The sequence below is a fragment of the Pygocentrus nattereri genome, chromosome 13, assembly GCF_015220715.1.
Source record: "Pygocentrus nattereri isolate fPygNat1 chromosome 13, fPygNat1.pri, whole genome shotgun sequence".
Lineage (NCBI taxonomy): Eukaryota > Metazoa > Chordata > Actinopteri > Characiformes > Serrasalmidae > Pygocentrus > Pygocentrus nattereri.
This window is the reverse complement of record NC_051223.1, coordinates 29783645-29806362: the sequence shown is the minus strand read 5'-3', so window position 1 is coordinate 29806362 and position 22718 is coordinate 29783645.

Genomic DNA, 22718 nt, shown 5'->3' with positions numbered 1-22718 from the left:
TTGGCCTTTTCTATCTCAGAGCGACACAGAGAAACTTTAATTGTTAATGTAAAACGTTAATTTATTACAAGCAGAATTGATTACTGTAATGCTCTTTTACTGTACTGTGCCTCAGAAAAAAATCCTGCTTAAGGCCCCCAAATGGTAGAGCTGGCAATGGCCAATTGGCAAAATAATATACATCAAAATTATGCAATCCTGGCCTTGCAAAGTGCAGTTAGATAATAGAAGTAATGCATGGGAATCACTTTCAATATATTGTTACCACAGGAAAAAAAATGGAAATAATTTAGGCTAATTGAAAATGAAGAGATAATGAATTGATGTGTGCAGCAGGTTTAACCACCATGAAATAACAGGAAGAACTGAAGACATCCTTGCATGATTGTGAAAATAGTTTGACAAGAGGAAGAGAGAAAAAGACAGAAGAGACCATTTTTAGCTTGATTTAATCTGTTATGGCTACACCATTAGCTTTCAGCATCAGTCAAAATCATCAAAAAGGACTTCTGCAAAAGTAAGAGAGGTTATGAATTTGTTTCTGAGACTGGTGGCTGACGGTGAATCCACAGCCCAAATCTCATGCCAATATTCTTCTATTCTAGCTTACCCTGTAGTTCTTAAAAGCCTTGTAAGAGCCCCCAGGTCTTCAGTGATGTGAAGTGGGGTGATCTGGCTACTGCTGTGTATATTTAGATGGCAGTTCAATGCTGAGGGAATGGGAAAGTGTGATGGAGATAAATAAACTTTACAATGCTATGACATCTTCAGGTGAAAGCACATGATCTACAAAATCAGGCAGAGAGCATTTAAATGCTTGGTGTGTGATCTTCAGAGCTGGGAGGAAACAACAGCAGAACTTCAGCAGAACTGCTTCATCAGAATGTAGGATCATATTTGGCTTGCATACTCCCTTCCACAGACTTACTTACTGAAATGAGTTGAAATAATTCAGCTGTCATGTTGTGGTGGGCTGGTTATGTAGCACCAGAAAACAATGAGAGCTGAGCCTCAGGCCATTGTCCTCAGGCTATTAGAACTTTAAGACAGATCATCTCACAGTACAATAGAGACACTTTGGTTTCCTGGGTCTTTCTCCACTGCTGCCAACTCGTTTTATTTTCTCACAACTTTTTTATTATGTAACTGTTGCCATGACATTCACACTGAATACAGAGTGACCAATGTTTAAGCATTATTGCTACATATTGTTAAAAGCACATGATCTGAATGGAAGCTTATTAACTTACTGTAGTAATTTTTTATATCATTAGTTTGAAAGAAGTTACATAATCTTGCTTTTAAACTTCTTTCTTTTATTTTAAAACTGAAGGGCTTCAATTATCAAGCTAGGAAATGAACCATCTTATTCTTATTTTGTGGTGACATTTAGCTTTAATATAAGAAGCATCTCCAATAAACTGATGCTGAATGCAGAAAAATACCAGAGCCTTGTCAGCGCCTCATGCGAATAAATGTGAAATAAGACAGATGGAGTTGACCAGGGAAAAATGTATATGGATTTCTACTTTAAGTGATATCAGATGGTGTGCTGTTGTCGCCACTGTGCACACTTTATGTAATGCATGTCTCTACACTGTCCTTATTCGCCCCCAATTCATTTGGTACACATTTTTATGCAGTGTATCTAAAGTAATGGTCGATGGTCTGAAGTGAAAACTTCATTAATAGCAGGTGCTGAAAGACTGTAATTATGTAGCCTGTTCATGACAAACATCAGTACAAATGAGGATTTTTTTATTCATGAAAGTATGAAAGTGGGAGGTATTCAGGCACCCTTACTTATTTGTCTCCTTTCACATTTTTCCATCAGTTCTCAAGGCTGATATTTGCCTGTCCTCATTGTAACCACAGGTCTATGTTTTATTCATTAATTTTCTAACCACCAGTTCTGCCAGTGAAGAGGTGCAGATACCATATATTTTCTCACAAAGTTTTGCTTCTGAAAATCTTCATACATTCTGAAAGGTGACCCAATATTGTGCAACCGGCAATGGTCCAGTGTAAACCTTTATTACGGCCAAAGTGTGGTTGAGGAGGCTCAAGAAAGGGCAAAGGAGCTTGTCAAGGATTAAATAAAGTAAAATGTCCTACCAGCTAGAGCTAAAAGTGCTTAGACAGCCAAAAGAATATTTTTGGTGGGTAGAGTAGCCTCAAAACATAAATCCATAATCAAATGTATTGTTATTTTTGAGAAATAATGACTCCCTTAAGATTAACAAATAATAATAATAAATCCCGTAATAATAATAAATAATAAGTCATTAAAAGTGTTTTTTACAAGGCACTTTTCTGAAAAACAACTAGGTACACTTGAGGTATAGTAGTGACTAACTTATTGAACTGAAGCTGATCTTCTACATCCAGCATCTTTCAGTATAAAAACTTAAGTTTCTTAGGCTCTATTCTTCTTTTAGTGATGCACTTCTGGACTAAAAATGATAAAGCTCATTTGTATCTCAGAGCTCCAAAGCAGTACAGATGATATCACCAATGTAACATACTACAGTGAACCCCTTAAATGGCCAGGGCTCACCAGTGGGTGTAAAGGTTTATTACACACTGCTATAAGCTAAGAATAACTTGGCCAGTTTGCACTGAAGTCCCTGTAGTTACTGAATTATAGGCCTTAGTACGTAATAAACCTGGGATTTTAAGGGGTTAGAAACAAAAAAGGAACTAGTAACGAAATGGTAAAAGCTAAAATATTACTGGATGTAAAGTAGATTCCTCTCCTCACAAATATACTTGGGCAGAAACAAGTATTATCATTTGAAAATGCACATCCAACAAAATATTACCTGAGTAAATGTGACCTGTCAGTGGTAATATGCAGCAGGATGTAAGCTAGGCCATGTTACAACACAGAGCAACAAGACCTTTTCAGAAATGTATTCCACTTTTTATACCTTTGAGAGATGAGTGGAGCCTGAAGCTTCTACTGAATTATTGCAGAATGCTCACCTGACTGTAGAGGATAGTGAATTTGAATACTGCATTCAGCTGCCAAGCTATTGCGTGCAAACGTACCAGTCCCACAGCTTAAACCATACATGCCTTATTAATCAAGATCCCTGCATTTTATGTTCAGTTTGTTGCTGACAGCACAGGTTTAGTTCACTACATGCTGACTGTGTGGGTATAGCCAACATTAGTCTTCTACTGGATGCCAAAACCCACTGAGTCATCTTAGTAGGGGTTCCTTTGGGTCTGTGATAACTTCACTCAGGTACATCTTTTATTGAAAATGATCTGTGATTTCTGGTGCACTTCTATTGCATTACTCCATTTTGGTCCACGTACATCTGAGTTGTTTCCCTTGCGGATGACAGGAGAGCGTTTTGTATTCCCCTTTGTTTGCTGGCTTCAGAACGAGATGTTTCGGGAATCCATTAATGGAAAACCAACCACAGTGATGTGGTCTAAACAATTAGTAACCGAACAAACGGATTCTGTCCTCCTCATTGTCTCTCATATCCAGAGGTGGGTATTATACATTTATGGTGTAAATGTACTCAAGTAAACATCTGATGGATTTTGTACTTTCTTGAGAGTCTTTAAAAAATATTTGTGCTCAAGTAAATTTGACTTCTTTTGTGTTAGTCATTTACATTTAGGAACTAATACATTTTTTTTGTATTTGATTTCATTCTGCAACCTTGATGATAGTTTCTCTAATGCTTTACTGACTGTTGAGGTGTATAATGTTACTTTAGACCCCATGTGTCAAACACAGGACCCATGGGTCAAGTCAGGCCTATGACACAATCCTTTTTGGCCCGTGACATTATTTTATTTTTCTATTTTTACTAGCCTGTTTCACCCTGAGATATACTACAGTCTCCAGCATGCACTGCAACATAGTGTGGTTTGATACCCTTCCCCCAACACCAGTCTTTGGGCCAAAACGAAAAAAATGCCTAGTGTCTAGTTCAAGCAAATAGGCAGTTAAAAAACACCTAAAATGATTGAATTTTAATTAGATTTTTTAAAAATAAGTATTCAATGTCTATTTTGCTGTTTTGCATATTTTGAATTAGCAATGGCCCATTTGGGTCATGGCAAAAAGTTAAGTAAAAATGAAATAAAAACAGCTGGCCCACAGATCTGCTGAGATTTTTTAATATGACCCTTTTAGTGATTGAGTTTGACACACCTGCTTTAGACCATGAATGCATGAAAAGAGAAGAACAGAGGCTAACAAACTTCAGCTCCTGTTGTAACGAGTGACCAGAAAGCAGACGCTCACAGTTAAAGCACAAAAGTTCAGTTTTACTGGGGTAGATGCAGAGAGGAGTCAGAAACCAGGCATGGGTCAAATCCAGGACAATCAACAGAACAGGAAGGGAAACCATTACAGATAAGGGCAAGGCAAAACAGAATCCAAAAAACAGGTGAAGAGTCAGAACCAAATAACAAACCAACCAGGCAACGGTACAAAAGGAAGAGTCTAAAATCAGGGTTAAAGAGAAAAACAGGCAGGCAGTCAAAACACGATGAAATCAACACAGGAAAAACACTCAGTAGGTCTCACAGGGGAAAACAATACTTTGCAATGTGCTACACTGAAGCCTGGGCTTTTATAGATAGATAGATAGATAGATAGATAGATAGATAGATAGATAGATAGATAGATAGATAGATAGATAGATAGATAGGAAGGATAGATAGATAGATAGATAGATAGATAGATAGATAGATAGACACTTCATTGATCCCGAAGGAAAGTTAGGACTATATATTACACTACTCTAACCCCCCACATGACACTAATACACAGCTGTGGATGATCAGAATTCAGGCGACCTACATTGCTGATAGGATGATTGTGCCGTATCCGTAGTCAGGTGACCTTGCAGAAGATTTTGGGAAGTGGAGTCAGAGTCCGAAAACGAGAGAAGGGAACAGCTCCTCCTCATGAGTCCACAACGGATTCTGGGAATTGCAGTTCTGTTCTGTATGCGGACTGGTTGCTGGTCATTATTTATTCCATGAGTCTTTATTTAATTGAAATAAAAATACTTTAACCTGAGTAAGGATTTAAGATCATCGTTTCAGGTCTACCATTATTGCACACATGGATTTCTACAGATTTCACTCTTAAAAATAACAGTTCCTAATGACGGTTTTTGCATTAGGTGTACGAACAGTTCTAGGAAAATTGAATTGGTGTACAGCCTTCACAATATGTGAAGTAGTCCACATTTTTGCTCAATCCCAACTGCCAACACAGGGATACAGCAAAAATTTTGACCATATGGGGGTCCCTGAGGCACTGCTTTGGGTAAGAAAAGTGGTTCTTCTAGCATTGCTTTAACTCTTTTTGAGCATGTTATTACACACAGGGAGAAGCACTGTACTCTAATGCAAAGTGTGGTTGCTGTAACCAGAGAAAAACAGACATGAATCTTAGACTTTTAGATATTCATTTTCAAGATATATGTGGCTGTGGAGAGGTTTCACAAGAAATCCAGTACACAGCCTTCTAAGGTAAAAATTCAGTTCTAATCAGTTCTGCATGTGGTTCAAAAACTGGTTATTCTTTTTTTTATAATAATAGCCATCAGTTCACAACCACATTAGCCTTTGAAAGGTTTCTTTAAAGCATTGTTTTACTACATTTTCAGAAAATTCATCAGCAGCATTGGTCACTTAGAAGTTGACAGTTACTGTTTTTGTTATCCACTATTAAACTGTAATTACATGATTATATTTTTTATGACAATGAGTTAAACCACAAATTACATTTTCATTAAGTTACATTCTATATGGATAGGTTTGAGTCTGCATGTCCATGTTTTGTTTTGTTTTGTTTTGACAGGTTGGTAAAAATGTAAAGGATTTTTTCTTTTCACAAAAAAAGACTTTATTCACAACAAGGTCTTTTCATTACACTCAAATCATAATAATATATCTCCTCCTCTGCTTATCAACCCAAAGTAGGTATGGATTGAATTAGGTATAGATAAAATTACAAGTGAGCCCTGCTGATGATTGTGGCTTTTAAAGAGTTAAGTACAGTGCCCCTGAATCATAGCAAAACATTTACGAGGCAAACAAAAGCTGAAAACACAGCAACATTAAGGCAGAACACCAACACAAAAGACTGAACACAAATACGTTACCAAATATGAAGCATTACATGTGCTGCATTTATAAATAAGATTAAAAACTCACAGCACTAAAACATTATGGAACAAATTTACCAGCAAAAGCTTTAGTGATGACTCCATGGCTGACTGATATTTTAATATGTACATCTCCCACATGAGGAAACCACCACCCTCTAGTGGTTGGGAGCATTTCCGATGTGAGCGACTCTTGAATGCAGCATTTTTAAAATGTTTCTCGCTTAACTGTTTGTTTAATGTTTCAGTGCAAAGCTTTTTTTTCTTTTCTACAAATGCAGCATTTATTAAACGCATTTCTAATAATACATTTGTGTTCTCTCTTTTGTATTACTGTTCTCTTTTTTTATATGCAGACTCTCTTTTGAATTTGTGTTTGCTCTTCTATATTTGTGGTCTGCTCTCACTTAATGCTGTTGTGTTTTCAGCTTTCGTTTGCTTCATAAATATTGTTGTGATATGACTCAGTGGGCCACTTTCATAGCTGACCAGAGTCTGGCTTCGAAAGCATTTCTGTAGCTGGTTGTCAGGATAAGGTCAGCTGCTCAGCATGTCTCATCAAGTTGTGTCCTCAGTGTGATCCTTAGTGGTATGTCATGCTCAGGCCATTACCTCTCTAATGACATGTATGTGTAAGTGTGTGAGTGTGTGCGTGTTGGATTAGACCGAGGTGAAGAGGGTGTGATCCTACCCAACTGATGGCTTCTTGTTTCCAGTGGCAGTCAATCAATGTGCTGAGATGGACAGTAAAACTCTCTGCACAGCTAATCCTATTAGCATGCTTATTGCTGGCACAAGGGCACCTCCCACATCCACACATAGAAGCACACACCACTGTCACTCTACAGTAGTTGTGACCTGGGGCAAGACCTTTACATATTCTTTATCTGCACTATTTGCAGCTGTGTTGCTGTTACTTATAGCTGTTTTACGTGGAATTAAAAAATAGAGTTCCAGATTTTTGAGACTGGTGAAAATCAGATGGTCCTTTTCACACTACACTTCTGTTAAGAGGAAGTACTGACAAAGTAGGTATCAGCACATCCTGTTAGCCTGCCGGTCATTTCAAAATGTGGATGTAAGACGCTTCACAAGTTGTTTTGAAAGAGCTTCCTCATATTTCAGGAAGTGACTGATTTATTTATTTATTTATTTTAATTTTTACCCGAATTTCTCCCCAATTTAGTCGTTTCCAATTCCACCCGCTACTTAGGACTCCCCCAATCACATGATACTACCAATGCCAGGAGGGTGAAGGCTAGCACAGGCTTCCTCCGAGACCTGTGAAACCAGCCACCGCTTTTTTTCGAACTGCCGCTCACGCAACGCCACGGTACAGCTGAACGCGCTCAGAGGAAAGCGCCAACCGCCAGATCTGTTACATCAGCTAATAGACACCTGTGCTGACTAGTATTGCGTTGAGTGATGGGGGAGATGAGGGCGCCATCCTAACCGCCCAGAGAGAGTGAGGCCAATTGTGCTCTTGGACTCTCGGCAACGGATGGCTGTAGCATCACCAGGGATCGAACTTTAATCTTTATACTTATTTCATACGTATTTATATTTATTACATAAATTCATGTTCTTATATATACATGTTGTGAATGAGGAGATGATAGTGAAGGTCAAACATTAAACAGTGAACATTCTTGTTTCATTGTATAACAGTTAATCTTTTTGATAGTTCATCTGTAAAGTCAGAAAACTTATTCCAAGGGAAACAACAGGGTACAGCACCGCCTCTAAGGAGTCTTATAAACAGCACTCTTGACAAAATTACATTTGCAAAATTGCACTCTAGCATTTACTCTGAAATTAGCCTTCCGATTGAGTGGATCCAATTTCATCCTAATGTTTGCTTTGTTGGAAATTCATAAATTGCCAGGTTTGACTGTTTTTGTTTGGAATTATGGTATAGATGAACACAGCAAAAAAGCTTTAAAATTGGATGGCGCCGTTTGTCTTGGTTTGACTGGAAATGAGATTTACTGCTAACAGAAACTAGTAGAAGTGAGAACCTGGAAATGTGAAAAGGGCCTATGCGAAACCATTTCTTCTTTGTTTTTCTGTCTACAATATTGTGCAGATGTCAGAGATCAAACTTCACTTATTTAATTTGTCGAAAAAATCCATTAAATCCAAGTTAATGCAGATTAGATTTGACAACCTAGCTGAATAAGGAAGGGTAAAGACAAAGAAAAATACCTCTAAAACAGGATTTTTTAAAACTGCTACTTCAAAAATGATTTAAAATATGCAGAAGTTAGGACCCCAAACAATGGTCCAAGACCAGGTAAACCACCAAAACCACTTTACTTTGAATGTGAGATACAGAAACCACAGAAAACATCTATATGTTTACCTTTGTGTTCCTTTTTTTCTATAAGCTTTACTTTTACTTCCCCTGTTTATTCTCTGTCCCCATCATGCCATCGTCTAATGTTCTCCACAGTATGAATTTACATTTTTAAACGCTTTCATATTTCTCCTTGAAATGTCTTCATTGCCACATACTCCTTGTGTTTCTACTCCGTTCTTTACTGCATACTCCATCTAATCAGCTCTCCACACAGCTCCCCTGTCCCTCATTGTCCCCCTCCCACCCTTATATTCCTCGCTTTTATTTATTGACTTTCTCCCTGAGGACATGACACCTTCGTTTGTGGCGTCCTTGAGCGAGAGTGCACTGCTGACGATCTGGCTAAGCCCTGCACTATATGCTCTCACATCAGCCAGGATTCAGATTTAATGCTTATAACTAACACTACACCTTCCCTTGTTCCCACTATCTCTCTCTCACTCTCATTTATCTCTTTTATAACACCCTGCACAGAATGGAAAACGTAGAATTCATTCAAACAATGTCTATGCTGTCGAAACAAAACCTAATTTTCAAATTATGTTGAAAACCTTTTTCTGTTTTTGACATAATTTGAAAATACATATTGCCTTTTAAATTGTGTGTAAACTTCATGATGAAGGGACCAAAAGAAATGGCCCAAATTACTTTACTAGTTCCACTGGTTACATTAAAAGTAAAGTAGATTCTGTAAAGTTCTCGTTTTGGAGATAGAAGATTTTGTTTCCGACAGCAGCAAAATGCTTCCAAGGATACACACAAGAATTCATTAGATGGTTATTCTAAAAAACTCAATGGAAACCTTTCAATTGAAAGGTTTATTAGGGAGATGGCACAAAATGTGGCCTTAAAAATGTGTCCTTTTACTCTTGAATGTTTTTTTCTTTCAATTTGTTGTATTATTAAGTGAATACATTTAATGCAATGAATCCAAAAAAGGAAAATAAAATCCTTGGCTGAAATCAAAATTCTGGGCACACTGGGCCAAAAGCCAAAACTAAAAACTACAATAAACTCACCCATATTAGGCAGCAGTGTGTGGGTAGAGTACCACTCATTTTGGATCTGATTACTGAGTAGTGAGCTTGTAAATGGAGAGTTTTCATTAGATTGTTAAGTAAAGTGAACAGATAAACACCTCAGTGTTAATCTATTATCACAGTGTATTCAATTGGATTTCCAACAATCTTTGCATGTAAACACAGCCTCTGTTTGCCAACTGACTGTTTATGTATGTACTCAAAGGCACGTGTTTGCTCAGGACAGGAGGGGTTCTTAAGATCAGAGTGTAGAACTGTTCATTCTGTTAGATTAAAGGCTTTAGCATGACTCTGATCTTTGTCAGAAATGAATCTGGTCATGCCAAAACTGACAAAGAATACTAAAAACAGGAATTTAAGTCAATAGAAGAAAGAAGAAAAGAAGGCTATTCATTTAAATCACGTTTTCATGATAATGTATCCAGGGAATTATTCCTACGTTGGAGATGATCATAGAAAGAATAGGTCTTCCCCATTTTGGAGATCGCAGTTTTGTCCACAACAAAAATAGTTGGTCAAACAAAGCATGACATTTTATCGTTTTATAGTTGTGATTAGCACTTTGGCAGATATTTTATTTTATTATTTCAAAAACTCTGGTGACTTTTTGCTTTTGCTGATTTTCTGTTCTGCATGTAAGACAATGTGATGTTTTCATGTGCTATCAAGCCTGTAGTGGAGAAATTATTGGGTGCTGTATCCCTTCTTCATACTCTGCATGAGCAAATATTGTGAATCTTATCTATTTTCCCTAATGAAACTGGGATCCATGCAGCTGTCATTTTCCCTCCAGTGCTGCCTGAACTGCTTGTATGCAGTTGTTTTTAATCATTATTTCTTATTTTCATTGCCATTAAAGTTGTAGTATATGATACTTTGTTTTAGGCCCTTTTAATCTTTAATTTTATTTGGTCAGTTTTTTTTTGTTCGGTTGAAAGAGAAAAACACCACTGAAAGCACCATTTGTAACAATTTTCTGCATAACAATTTTGGTGTGTCTATATCTACAGTGTTCTAAAACTCCAATATTGCACCTTGGACAAATAGCCTAAAAGCCAGAACAAGGCCTAAGCTCTTGTGTGGTGTGCAGCAGAGTGAGCTGTCTGCAGTTGCATTTAATAGGATGATTATTAATAGTAGAGGGGCAAGGAATGAGGGGCTGGGGGAGGTGCAGTGTCATGCTGAGGTCAGAGTGGGTATACTCAGTGTGAATGAAGTGGGCCAAAAGGTCATGACATCTCAGTCACAGAGTTAAACAACTTGTACAGTGCACAACTCAGACTTGACAGAAACCTATGGAAGCTTACAGAAAGTTTCCCAGCTCTACATAATGCATCAAGTGCTTGTCTAGCATGCTCATTAATCTCCTTAATGGGCATCTCAAGCTCCTGTCTGCCTGTGCTTTATGGGTCGACAGATATGCATTGGTTGATGACTCAGTAGTTTCTGCCATTACGTGCAACATTCACAAAACCTTGTTATCTATGGTAGCCTGTAGACAATGTCTGCATTGCTGTCGAGATTAAGATGAAATTATTGAAGATGTGTGTTTTAATGCACGTAATTGCCTTGGGATATTTACTTAAAGAGACACAGCAGAGTCTCATTAAAGTCACATTAAAGAGATACAGCAAGCAAACACATAAATCCAACACAAATAAGGAAAAAAAACATATTTAGAGAAATGCCATGAATATTGCACATGTGGTATCACTTGGGGGTGTGCGGAGGGATAACAGGCACTATAAGCTGACCAGCGCATGTATATTTCAGCCCGAGTGCTGACAAGGCCTTAATTATCCAAAGCTTGTGCTCTGCCATCGCAGTGGTTTCGCTAGTACAAGATTTCAAGTAGAGGAGCAAAAGTTGCTCAGGGTGTTCACTTCTTCATGTAGCCGTGCTCTTTGATGGGGTTTGCATTTTTTAACATGCTTTTGAAAAGTAAGCTGGGAGAGAAAAAATGGTTCTGAATTCATTTGGAGGTTTCAGATAGCTACTGTATAAAAGATAAGCCCCTGAAGAGCACCACAAGCTTCACAGGAAATTATTATTTCAACCCGCAAGTGAGGTAGAAGGATGGCAGATGTGTGAATCTTTTCAACCTTTGCTGGCAGACGTGTACACACACACACACAAGCACACACACTCACATTGGTATTTTCCTCCAGATGCCATTAAGATGATTACATTTATCATTCTCTTTTTGCTGCTGTCCTGACATGTTCCTTCTTCTCCCTGGCCTTTTCCTCCAGCTGTTGCTTTGATATTGGCTTTATGAAATCTGCGTGAACGGCATATACCTCGCTAATCTGTCTCCCAGTGCTGCCGGCACTGCTCTCTCTCTCTTTTTCTCTCTCTCTCTCTCTCTTTCTCTCTCTCTCTTTCTCTCTCTTTCTATCTCTCTTCCCTAGTGCTTTAATCCCGAATCTTCTCTCGTCTTTTTGCTCTCTGCCTTTTTTCATTAATGAAACAGGCACTGGGTGATGATGTGGCACAGGTGGAGTCCGTTTCTGGCCCACTCCCACTGTTTGTTGTCTGATTAAATTTCTGTCGCTTCTGCACACAAGCCCACCTCCACATTTACCTCAGTTCAACTGCCTTCACTCTCAGTCTTCCATACCAGCACTGGATGTCCATCACCTCCGCTGTTCATGCCTTCTCTCAAGCATTCTGTCAAGGTTGCTGGAGAACTAATTGGATTGCTTAATTCTGAATTCTGAAAGATAACATGCATTTGATTGATAAGCATACTCTACTTCTTAATTGAGCAGCGTGTATGTCTATAGGTCTAACTGCTGCCAGTTTATTAGACACATAAAAGATGTTAATTAATATAGTCAATTAAAAGTAATGAGAGAATTAAAGGAAAATTACATACAAGCCAATCTGAACTTTCCAGTGAGCCTTTAATTTTCATTCACTGTCAGGAAAAATTATACAAAAAATGGGGTACAGTACAAGGAACAAACAATGCAAACTGTCATTAAGGCCCAAAAATAAAGTAAAGTAAAAGTAAAATAAAAGGTCTGGAGTTGATACAGGGTGTATACAGTCAGAGCAAAAAAAAAATCCAACCTTAAGGTACCTTAAGGTAATATACCTTAGGGGTACCATTCCATATATATTTGTATGTGAAAAATGAATTGTTTCTTGGTTTTCAGGGCCAAGAGGTAAAGAAAGAAGTGCATTTGATTATGCATAATTTAGCTCAGTGCTTCACAAGCCAGTCATCAGGGCCCATGGATGGCCACATTTTTGCATTATCTCTATATGTTGGGAGTTTGGATTGAGTATCTGTGGGGACTGCCTTAGCTAATTCAAGCACTTTACTCCTGAAGTGTTTTTGCAAACATACACCTAGGGTTGTTAGGATCACTGCACTTATATACACAATTTAGACTACCAGGACCAAAACCAGAAACATACAAGGACATGAATGCAAATGACGGTGCTGGGTAAACACATAACAAATGCATGGCCTTCAAGTATGAACTCTGTGCATTCTTACACCACTGTAGCAGTTGAAGCACTCAAGGGGATGATAGAGATCAAATCAGAGCATCTGCACACAGGATCTCCCGTTATTCCAGTAGCCACATTAAATTAACATGTTGACAGCAGAGTAAGAGGCAATGATATATCATATACATATTTTAATACAAGCAAACCAGTTTTGCGGGGGAGACTCATCAAACTGCTGCTCTGCTATGACAGTTGACTGCATGAAAACACAGTAGCAGCACAAGACAGCTTTTCTAGGCTTGACTGTCACTATAGTGTCACTATAGTTGCTGCAATGCAGCTTATGCTTGCATTGAGCTGTGAATTGTGTTGTGATACATTTTAGAACACAAAGATACACAAAAATGTGTTCATATGGCTTCTAGCTTAAAACAGTCAAAAAATGCAGAGACAATAATAAAATATACATCATTACAAAATGGTAACTACAGAAGGTGGCAAAACATTCTTTACGTCTATTGTAAGTTAATGTAAAGAGATGTAAAAAGGTGAAAAGGTTAATGAACACAAGATTCTTTTTAAATTTTGGTCTATTTCAAACATCAGTCAGTTAAAGTCTATTTTTACACAAAACTTCAAAGCTGCTTCTCCCACTTTATGCCTTATGGCTACACCTGATAGAAATGCTCAAAATTACAGGAAGCTTCTTTGGAGGTGTGATAGCTGATACTCTAAGAGCACAATACATTTTTACCGTTTCCTCTGTATGGACACAGCACCTTTGATTTAATGTGAGGCCTCAAGAAACCCTCTTACTGCTGGTCTGTCCTTAGCAGCCCCCTGCTGCTAGCTGCTAATGCGTTGTGCTGGTTAATTAGTGCTTGGCCCCTTACTCTTTTCCCAGGAGTAGCAGAAAGTTTAATCCCCCTGTCTGATTTCTGTTTACATACTCAGACAAAGTTGTCTCTTTTTACTTTCTTTTACACTGTTCTTTACTATGCCTGTGGTGCAATTATCATCTTTGGTTCTTTGCGCAAGTTCTGTATTACTTGAGCCCATGCTTGGCTTCTTTTATATCTTATATGCACCTCTTTTTTTCCTTCTCTTTTCACCATCTTAAAGAATGAACAGCCTTTAAAATGAATAATTCTCTCTATCCAAGCAGCGTTTTATCTCCTCTCTTAGTTTGGCACTGTGAAGATATGGTCAACTTTATCAAGTCTGAGCACTGCAGTCTTTCATAACAGTGCTCTGTTTTCTGCAAAGGATATTGCAGGATATTTTGTTTAATGAGAATAAGCTCTTAGGATGATTAAAAGGGACTAATTAAATCATTGTAATAACTTTAACAGGTTGTGTCTGATTGATTGTTTTTGGACTATTGCACATAAATCTGTCAAAAGGGATCCTTTGGCAAGATGCCAAGAACCACTTTTGGTTGGATGGCTCTTTCAAGAACCATTTTTGTAGAAAAATGAAGAACTGTGTATGAAGAACCTTTTAAAAGCTACACACTAAAACTCCACATTTTTTCAAGCCAAAAGCCTTTCTTTTTAATGTACTCTAGACCTCCAGGAATGTTTAATGTGTTTTAGTCATCCTGGTTGGTTTCTCTGTCCCATGACAGACTCTTCGTTATTTACAGCCTCCTGACCAATTCCCATCCTTCCAGACATCAGGCTCTGCATGCCAGTCTGACTTACCATGCTTTTCACTGAAGACTTCATATTACATGCTGCAGAATTCAGCCCTGAAGGCAAACTGGAGGCAGCTGCAAGCTGAAGAAGGCTGCCCTCTGCATACTGCAGATCACTGCTTAAGAACAGAGAGAAAAGCAAGAAGCTGAGAGTCCAACACCACATCAAGCTTTCTGCAGTTTGCTTTAATGTACCGCAGTTGCCGGGGTAACGTAGATGCACCTCTGAGCTTCTTTATGTGCCTCAAGGCTGCAGCTGGACAGCTTTAGTGGCCGCCTGCCCCTTCAGCCCCTCAACCAGGGCAATGTGGAAAACAGGAGAAGATCCACAAACTCAGTTCACAACTTGTTCACAACATGTGGGATTGGCCTCATGGTCACAAATGCTCATGAGCATTAGCCCTGAAGAAGTTAAGCGATATTAGTGTTGTGTAGCTATACTATTTAAAAGTAGTAAGGTAATTGCATAGTCATTACATAGTTACATAGTTAATAATTACATGTTACAAAATTTGATTTCCATTCAGTTTTGACAGTTTCAAGCCACCATTTCTGATATTTTTCTTTTGGTTTTAATTTCAAAATATGAGTAGGATGTAACGGATGTTTTTTTCGTTGTGCTGGACAAGTCTGCCTTCATAATATTAACTTTTTATCAACTTTAAATTATAGTAAAATTCCCTGTCTCCTGACAAAAACCAATATAGTATTGATTGAAAATTTTGAATTCATGATTTGGTGTTTTGAATTTCTTGATACAATGAGCAGTAATTAATATTCAGTTACAACATACTGTAGGGCAATAATTGCAACTTCTCAGGGTTAATATACAGTACAGACCAAAAGTTTGGACACACCTTCTCATTCAAAGAGTTTTCTTTATTTTCATGACTATGAAAATTGTACATTCACACTGAAGGCATCAAAACTATGAATTAACACATGTGGAATTATATACTTAACAAAAAAAGTGTGAAACAACTGAAAATATGTCTTATATTGTAGGTTCTTCAAAGTAGCCACCTTTTGCTTTGATTACTGCTTCACACACTCTTGGCATTCTCTTGATGAGCTTCAAGAGGTCACCTGAAATGGTTTTCAATTTACAGGTGTGCCCTGTCAGGTTTAATAAGTGGGATTTCTTTCCTTATAAATGGGGTTGGGACCATCAGTTGTGTTGTGCAGAAGTCAGGTGGATGTACAGCTGATAGTCCTAAATGTTTCCAGGCCTTCTGCATCTCTGGTTGGAGCCTCATATTCATGTTAGACCCTCATCACTGATAGAAGAGAACGCACCAGCTAATGAGAAGCCATCATCATTGAACTTATGCAATATTCTTTTTTTCTTTCCTTGTCTTCACTCCTCTTTGTTCTTTTCTCAGAAACCGAGCGAGCTTAGCACACTAAAGTTGAATGAAACTAGAGCGAGTGATGAATTAATCAGAAATGGACTGGCAGAGAGAGATGGTACAGAGAACGAGAGAGAGAGAGAGAGAGAGAGAGAGAGAGAGAATGGAATTATAGTCAGATGAGTGGGAGGGGGAAGGGGAGTGTCTTGAATGCATAGGGAAGTATTTTATTTTATAGAGGGAGGACAAGCAGTCTTGATCTGAAGGAAGGAGCTGCAGGAGACGAGACAGAATACAGAATTTTGGCTGGCTTTGATTTGGGTGAATGCTCTTTAAGCTCAGAGATATCTCAGCCTTGATCTGAGAGAAGGCTCAGATGCATTTAGGATGGCGGTGGATTACAGTGATATACTGTGTCTGTGGCATGTGTTTATCATCCAGTGCTTGATTGTGCACTTACATAATGTGATGGATGGCAGTGAGAGCTCGGGCGCTGGCTCTACGACAAGGGAAACTTTAGGTTAGATGTTTATGGAAAGTGATTGCCGTAAAGGGCTTTCTCGTCTGCTGGCCAAGTAAACTAACAGGCGCAGATTCTTCATATAGACGTCTGCGACCTCCAATGGCACACACATATGGGGAAATGAGAACGTGTTCAAGCTCAAATTGCAGATGAGCTCTCCAAACTGTAAAGCTCTTAAAAAGGTTCCTAAATGGTTTTTGGTTTCCTGCATACAGTAATTGGTATAAAATTACATTACATGGAGGCTCTTCACACTCACACATCTCATTTCTTTGAATAACTCTCCATCAAAAGGTTTCTTAGGGAAACAAACATAGTTCGTGTATGGCATTACCCCTCAGAACCCTTTGTAGCACCCACCTTTTTAAGAGTGTTCAAACAACTGTTTGTTCCAGTTTTGGAACTGTTATTTGTTCCATAATAACATTTTGATAAAGAGGGTCTCCTTTTTGAAAAGCCAGACCACTACACAGTGTCTAAATCAACACGAGTTCCACTCTTCAGCCTGGTTTATTGATAGTGCTTTCAGCCAGGCCATATTAATAACCCGCTTGTTTGGAATGCTCTATTTTCCCCCCCTTTTGAGACATTCTGTGTTTTAATGCATCTGATTTATCATTCCCTTTGTCCTCCTCCACTCCAAATGCATTGTGTTTGCTTTTCAAGCTGTAGCAGCATTCTTCTCTTTCTCCAGTATGAATGATGCCAGCACTTAACTGCCTTATTCCTCTGTTGCTGCCTATTTACTCTTGCTGATGCCTTTGCTGAATATGTGAATTATTTTTGAGCCCCTGCCAAGCTTCTTTCAATAAACAGGGCCACTTCTGTTTTTCTTCTCAGAAATACACCTCTACCCTTTCTTCTCTCCTTCTCTCTGACTACCTCTCTCCATTATAAAGAACTGGCTGAATCTGGAGGCTGAGGGCTGCTCTTACAAATAGGTGCAAAATGATGTGTTATGTTCCAAAATGCATTTAAAGACACTTATCTAAAAAATTATCTTCCTGGTATACAATGCTGGGTAGAGGCTTTAGACATACAAGAAATATAAATGCTGTATTATTATTAATAGCGTGCCTTTTTTGGAGAAATAAAAATGTTTTTTGACAAAGCACTTAGTCCTTCAGTTGTTATTCTTTTCATTTTTTTTAAAGGTGTTATTCTTTTCAGACCTCTTCTTGTCACAGATGGATGGAAGCCTGGCTCCTGGACATGGTTCTCTGAAAAACCTTTAACTGGAATACAGCCTTCACATTGTAGAGCAGGGCTGCCCAAAGTGTGTCCTAATGGGCCAAAGTTGGTCCATGAGGATGTTTGATTTGGCTCACCAGAAAGGTACTCTAACCTAACCTCTAACCTCTAAACTCCTCTCATCTAATGAGAGTAGAAATGCTCCAAAATCATTTGGAATAAATATTTTCTTCACTAACTTCCAATATACATTTAGAATGTTTTTTCCTCATTTTTTCCTTCTGTAAAGTTACCAATTTTATTCAGAATAATAAATTCAGAAGAAGAAGGCAGCTAAGAAAAAGTGGGATAACCAGAGAGATGAAGGAAGTAGGCAGGAGTACTGTGAGGCTAGTCGCATAGCGAAAAGAATGGTGGCAAAGGCAAAGGCTCAGGCCTATGATGAGGTGTATGAGAGGCTGGACAGTAAAGAAGGAGTAAAGGACTTGTATCGTTTGGCTAAACAGAGAGATAGAGCTGGAAAGGATGTACAGCAGGTTAGGCTGATAAAGGATAGAGAGGGAAATGTTCTAGTGAGTGAACAGAGAGTGATGAGTAGATGGAAGGAGTACTTTGAAGAACTAATGAATGAGGAAAACGAGAGAGAGAGAAGGACAACGGGGGGAGAGATAGTGGATCAGGAAGTGCAGAGAATTAGTAAGGTGGAAGTGAGGTCAGCTTTAAAAAGGATGAAGAATGGAAAGGCAGCTGGTCCAGATGACATACCTGTGGAGGTATGGAGATGTTTAGGGGAGAAGGCAGTGGACTTTAACCAGGTTGTTTAACAAAATCCTGGAGAGTGAGAGGATGCCTGATGAGTGGAGAAGCAGTGTACTGGTCCCCATTTTTAAGAACAAGGGTGATGTGCAGAGCAGTAACTACAGAGGTATAAAGTTGATGAGCCACACCATGAAGGTATGGGAAAGAGTTGTTGAAGCAAGGCTAAGGCGAGAGGTTCAGATCAGTGAGCAGCAGTTTGGTTTCATGCCCAGAAAGAGTACCATAGATGCAATTTTTGCGTTGAGAGTGTTGGTAGAGAAGTACAGAGAAGGTCAGAAGGAGCTGCATTGTGTCTTTGTGGATCTAGAGAAGGCATATGATAGGGTGCCAAGACAGGAATTGTGGTACTGTATGAGGAAGTCAGGTGTAGCTGAAAAGTATGTTTGGGTGGTGCAGGACATGTATGAGGATAGTGAGACAGTGGTGAGGTGTGCAGTTGGAGTGACAAATGGTTTCAAGGTGAAGGTAGGGTTACATCAGGGATCAGCTTTGAGCCCCTTCTTGTTTGCAATGGTGATGGACAGGTTGACAGATGAGGTCAGGCAGGAGGCTCCATGGACCATGATGTTTGCAGATGACATTGTAATCTGTGTTGAGAGTAGAGAGCAGGTGGAAGAGAATCTGGAGAGGTGGAGGTTTGCACTGGAGAGGAGAGGAATGAAGGTCAGCAGAGATAAGACGGAATACATGTGTGTGAATGAGAGGGAGGCAGGTGGAAAGGTGGATGACTTCAAATATCTTGGGTCAGCCATCCAGAGCAATGGACAGTGTAGAAAAGAGGTGAAGAAGAGGGTGCCGGCAGGATGGAGTGGGTGGAGACGGATGTCAGGGCTGATGTGTGACAGAAGGATAGCAGCAAGAGTGAAAGGGAAGGTTTACAAGACAGCAGTGCGTCCTGCTATGATGTATGGTTTAGAGACTGTGCCTCTGTCTAAAAGACAGGAGGCTGAGCCGGAGGTGGCGGAGATGAAGATGCTGAGATTTTCGTTGGGAGTGACAAGGCTGGACAAGGTTAGAAATGAGCAGATCAGAGGGACAGTGAAGGTGGAGCAGTTTGGAGATAAAGCCAGAGAGGCCAGGTTGAGATGGTTTGGACATGTGTTAAGGAGGAATAGTGCATATATTGGGCAAAGAATGTTGGAGATGGAGCTGCCTGGTAGAAGGAGAAGAGGTAGACCTCAGAGAAGGTTTATGGATGTAGTGAAGGTGGACATGGAGATGGTTGGTGTGAAGGTAAAGGAGGCAGTGGATAGGGCAAGATGGAGGCAGATGATCCGCTGTGGTGACCTCTAAAGGGAGCAGCCAAAAGAAGAAGAAGAAAGTTACCAATTTTATATCAAGATGTAACTTCAATTCTTTTTTTTTTTTCATTTTTAGAAGTAATTTTAGTAACAAAATATAGTGTGATATTCAAAATCCATTTTAAAAAGTCCTTTAGAATCATCTTCTTCAGTTGTGTATAGCACCATCCACAAACCCAAGGACGCATGTTTTCTGTCCTTTGGTCCACCATAATAATAATTAATAAGATGGTAGATGCCCTTCTCATACCCAAGATCACTTTACAATTTAAGGGAAAATTTTTAAATATAAATTAGAGTGAGTGAAAGTTTTCTTAGAAAAGATAAAGTCTCTAAGATTGAAAGAGAGGAGAAGAATGAACAGAAGACCAGAAACTTAGCATGAGAATGTAACAAAGCAGAGAGTTATGTAGATGCCATGCAAAGCTTTAAATGATAACGAAAGACTTTTGTAAAGAACACATTCTAAACACCAGTGTTACTGATAAAGGATGGGATAATGTGGACAGATTTCTTAGTGTGTATAAAGATTCTGGCTGCTAAATTTTGGATGTACAGAAGAGAATGAAACGTTTTAGAAGGTAACCATGGAAGAGATAATTGCAGTAGTCTAACCTAGATGTAATGAAAACATGCACCAGGATCTCTCAGTACTGTGTAGGTACATTTTTCATTCATCGTGGTACAAACAATGTAAATGCAAACTCAAAGGTACAAGAATGGTCTTAAGGTGCAATTGTATACCTTAAATCAGCTTTTCCCAGATGAAAAGTACATATTTGTATCTTTTCATAACCTAATGTTTTACAACAGAACAATAAAATAAAAGGCGTGGAGATGAGACGAGCTTAGAAATACGGCTTAGAAAATATTGTTTCGGTGGGTTATGGCACAGATATGTTCTCTGATTTAAAATATTGAGATGTACTCTTAAGGGTACCACCTCAGTGACAAGAGACTATTTCTGAGAGTGTAAGGCAAACTCTAGCAGTATTACAAGATACAATTACAAGAAAATGCAGATTTAATATGTGGAACAAAGGTGAGATATGGGTCAAATTGGACACCAAGGTTTCACACAATAGAGGGTGAGTTGTCCTGAGTATCATTAACAATAAGAATGCAACATGAATAGGCAGAGATGGCTGACTTGGTACTAACAATCAAAAAATTGTGTTTAGCTTGTGAGTTTGAGTGCGTTAACTCCTAAATAAGACAGCAGTGTGAATGGTGGGAGTGATTCTGTGGGTTTCAAGGCAAATTTGTATATTATCAGTATAGCAATAGAAATTGAGGCCATGGAAACGAATAATGTATGTAAGAGATAGTGTGTGTATATATGTGTGTATATATATATATATATATATATATATATATATATATATATATATATATATATATATATATAGTAAATGATACTATCTGTTAAAGCAGATGTGAACCAAGATAATACACTGCCAGAGAGGCCTATAGTAAAGAGTGTATATTATAGTTGACCATATTGAAGGCTGCAGTCATGCCAAGCAGATGTTAGACTGATGCATGGCCACAGTCAAAGGATAAGAGCAAATCAGTAGGGATATGCACGAGGGCTGTCCCAGCACTATAATGAGAATGAAAACCTTACTGAAAAGTCTTGAAAAGTTTATTGCTGTTGAGAAAATCTTATAGCTCCAAGACAACAAATCTCCCAAAGAACTTTGGAGACAAATGACAGATTAGAAATAGGTCAAACATTTTCCTTAACTAAGCTGTCAAGAAAAGTTATTTTTAAGAAAAGGAGTAGCAGCAGTCTATTTCAATGCACAAGGAACATAACCAGAAGTAAGTGAGAGATTAATGAGATGGGAAAGAGGAGTCAAAAGAACAATCCACTGAAAGGTTCTTATAGGAACCAAAGATGTTTTTTTCTATGGCATTGTTCCTTTTGGTTTATTTGTAAATTTCTATGTTTTAAACTGAGAGTAAGGCCAGTTTCATTGGCTTGAGAATGTGTGCATGTGCATATATGCTTGCAGTGTCCTTTGCCACTGGTCTCTGCACAGTCCTGCTGTTTCTGACAAAACCCCTGGCCGCTGGGCTCTGCACCACACTGTCTTATTGATTTTCTGCACCCCAAGTGCTCTGAAGCTTCCTCCTGAAATTGTTCCTTGAACCGGCTGCTCACAAAATAAGCTACCCTTTGGCTTATTTCTCCCATGGTGATATTTCTCCACATTTCTCCCCATGTTCCTGCAGCTTTTTCAAAATTATTCTGCCTTGAACAGTTTATCCCTGTTTTTAAACTTGTTTCATCATCTGCTGGAGAGGATCTTCAGTGCACGCTGGCAGCAATTACAGGACACATAATTACAGCATAGGTCAAGGAGGAGTTTATATGAGCATTAAAAAGACCAACTCATTGAAGTACAAATGAAGATGTTAACTGGAACACTAGGTTGTTTTACTGTATGTATTACAAGTGTTTTCTCTGAAATATACAGTAATTTCTCCAGCTTGTATTAAGTGGTGTGTTGGTTACATAGAGTGAAGATGGAACTGTAAGTATGAGCACGTCCATTAATGCAGTCCTCCACTGACCTTGGCTAAACACGCACAGCCTTTTCCAAGAAAAACAGTCGAAATGAAACACATTAAGAGAGCACCATCCATCAGAGCTGAAGATGTTACTGGAAGTGATAGCCTCCGATAAGAGTCTGTAAGCTCCACATGTGTTCATGCATCACTTGATCTGCACATATATAATATTAACAGGAATCGGTCTAACTTCTAAGCCAGAACACACCAGTGGAGCTGTGAGCTCAGTGCACTCTGGGGCTCTGCTCTACC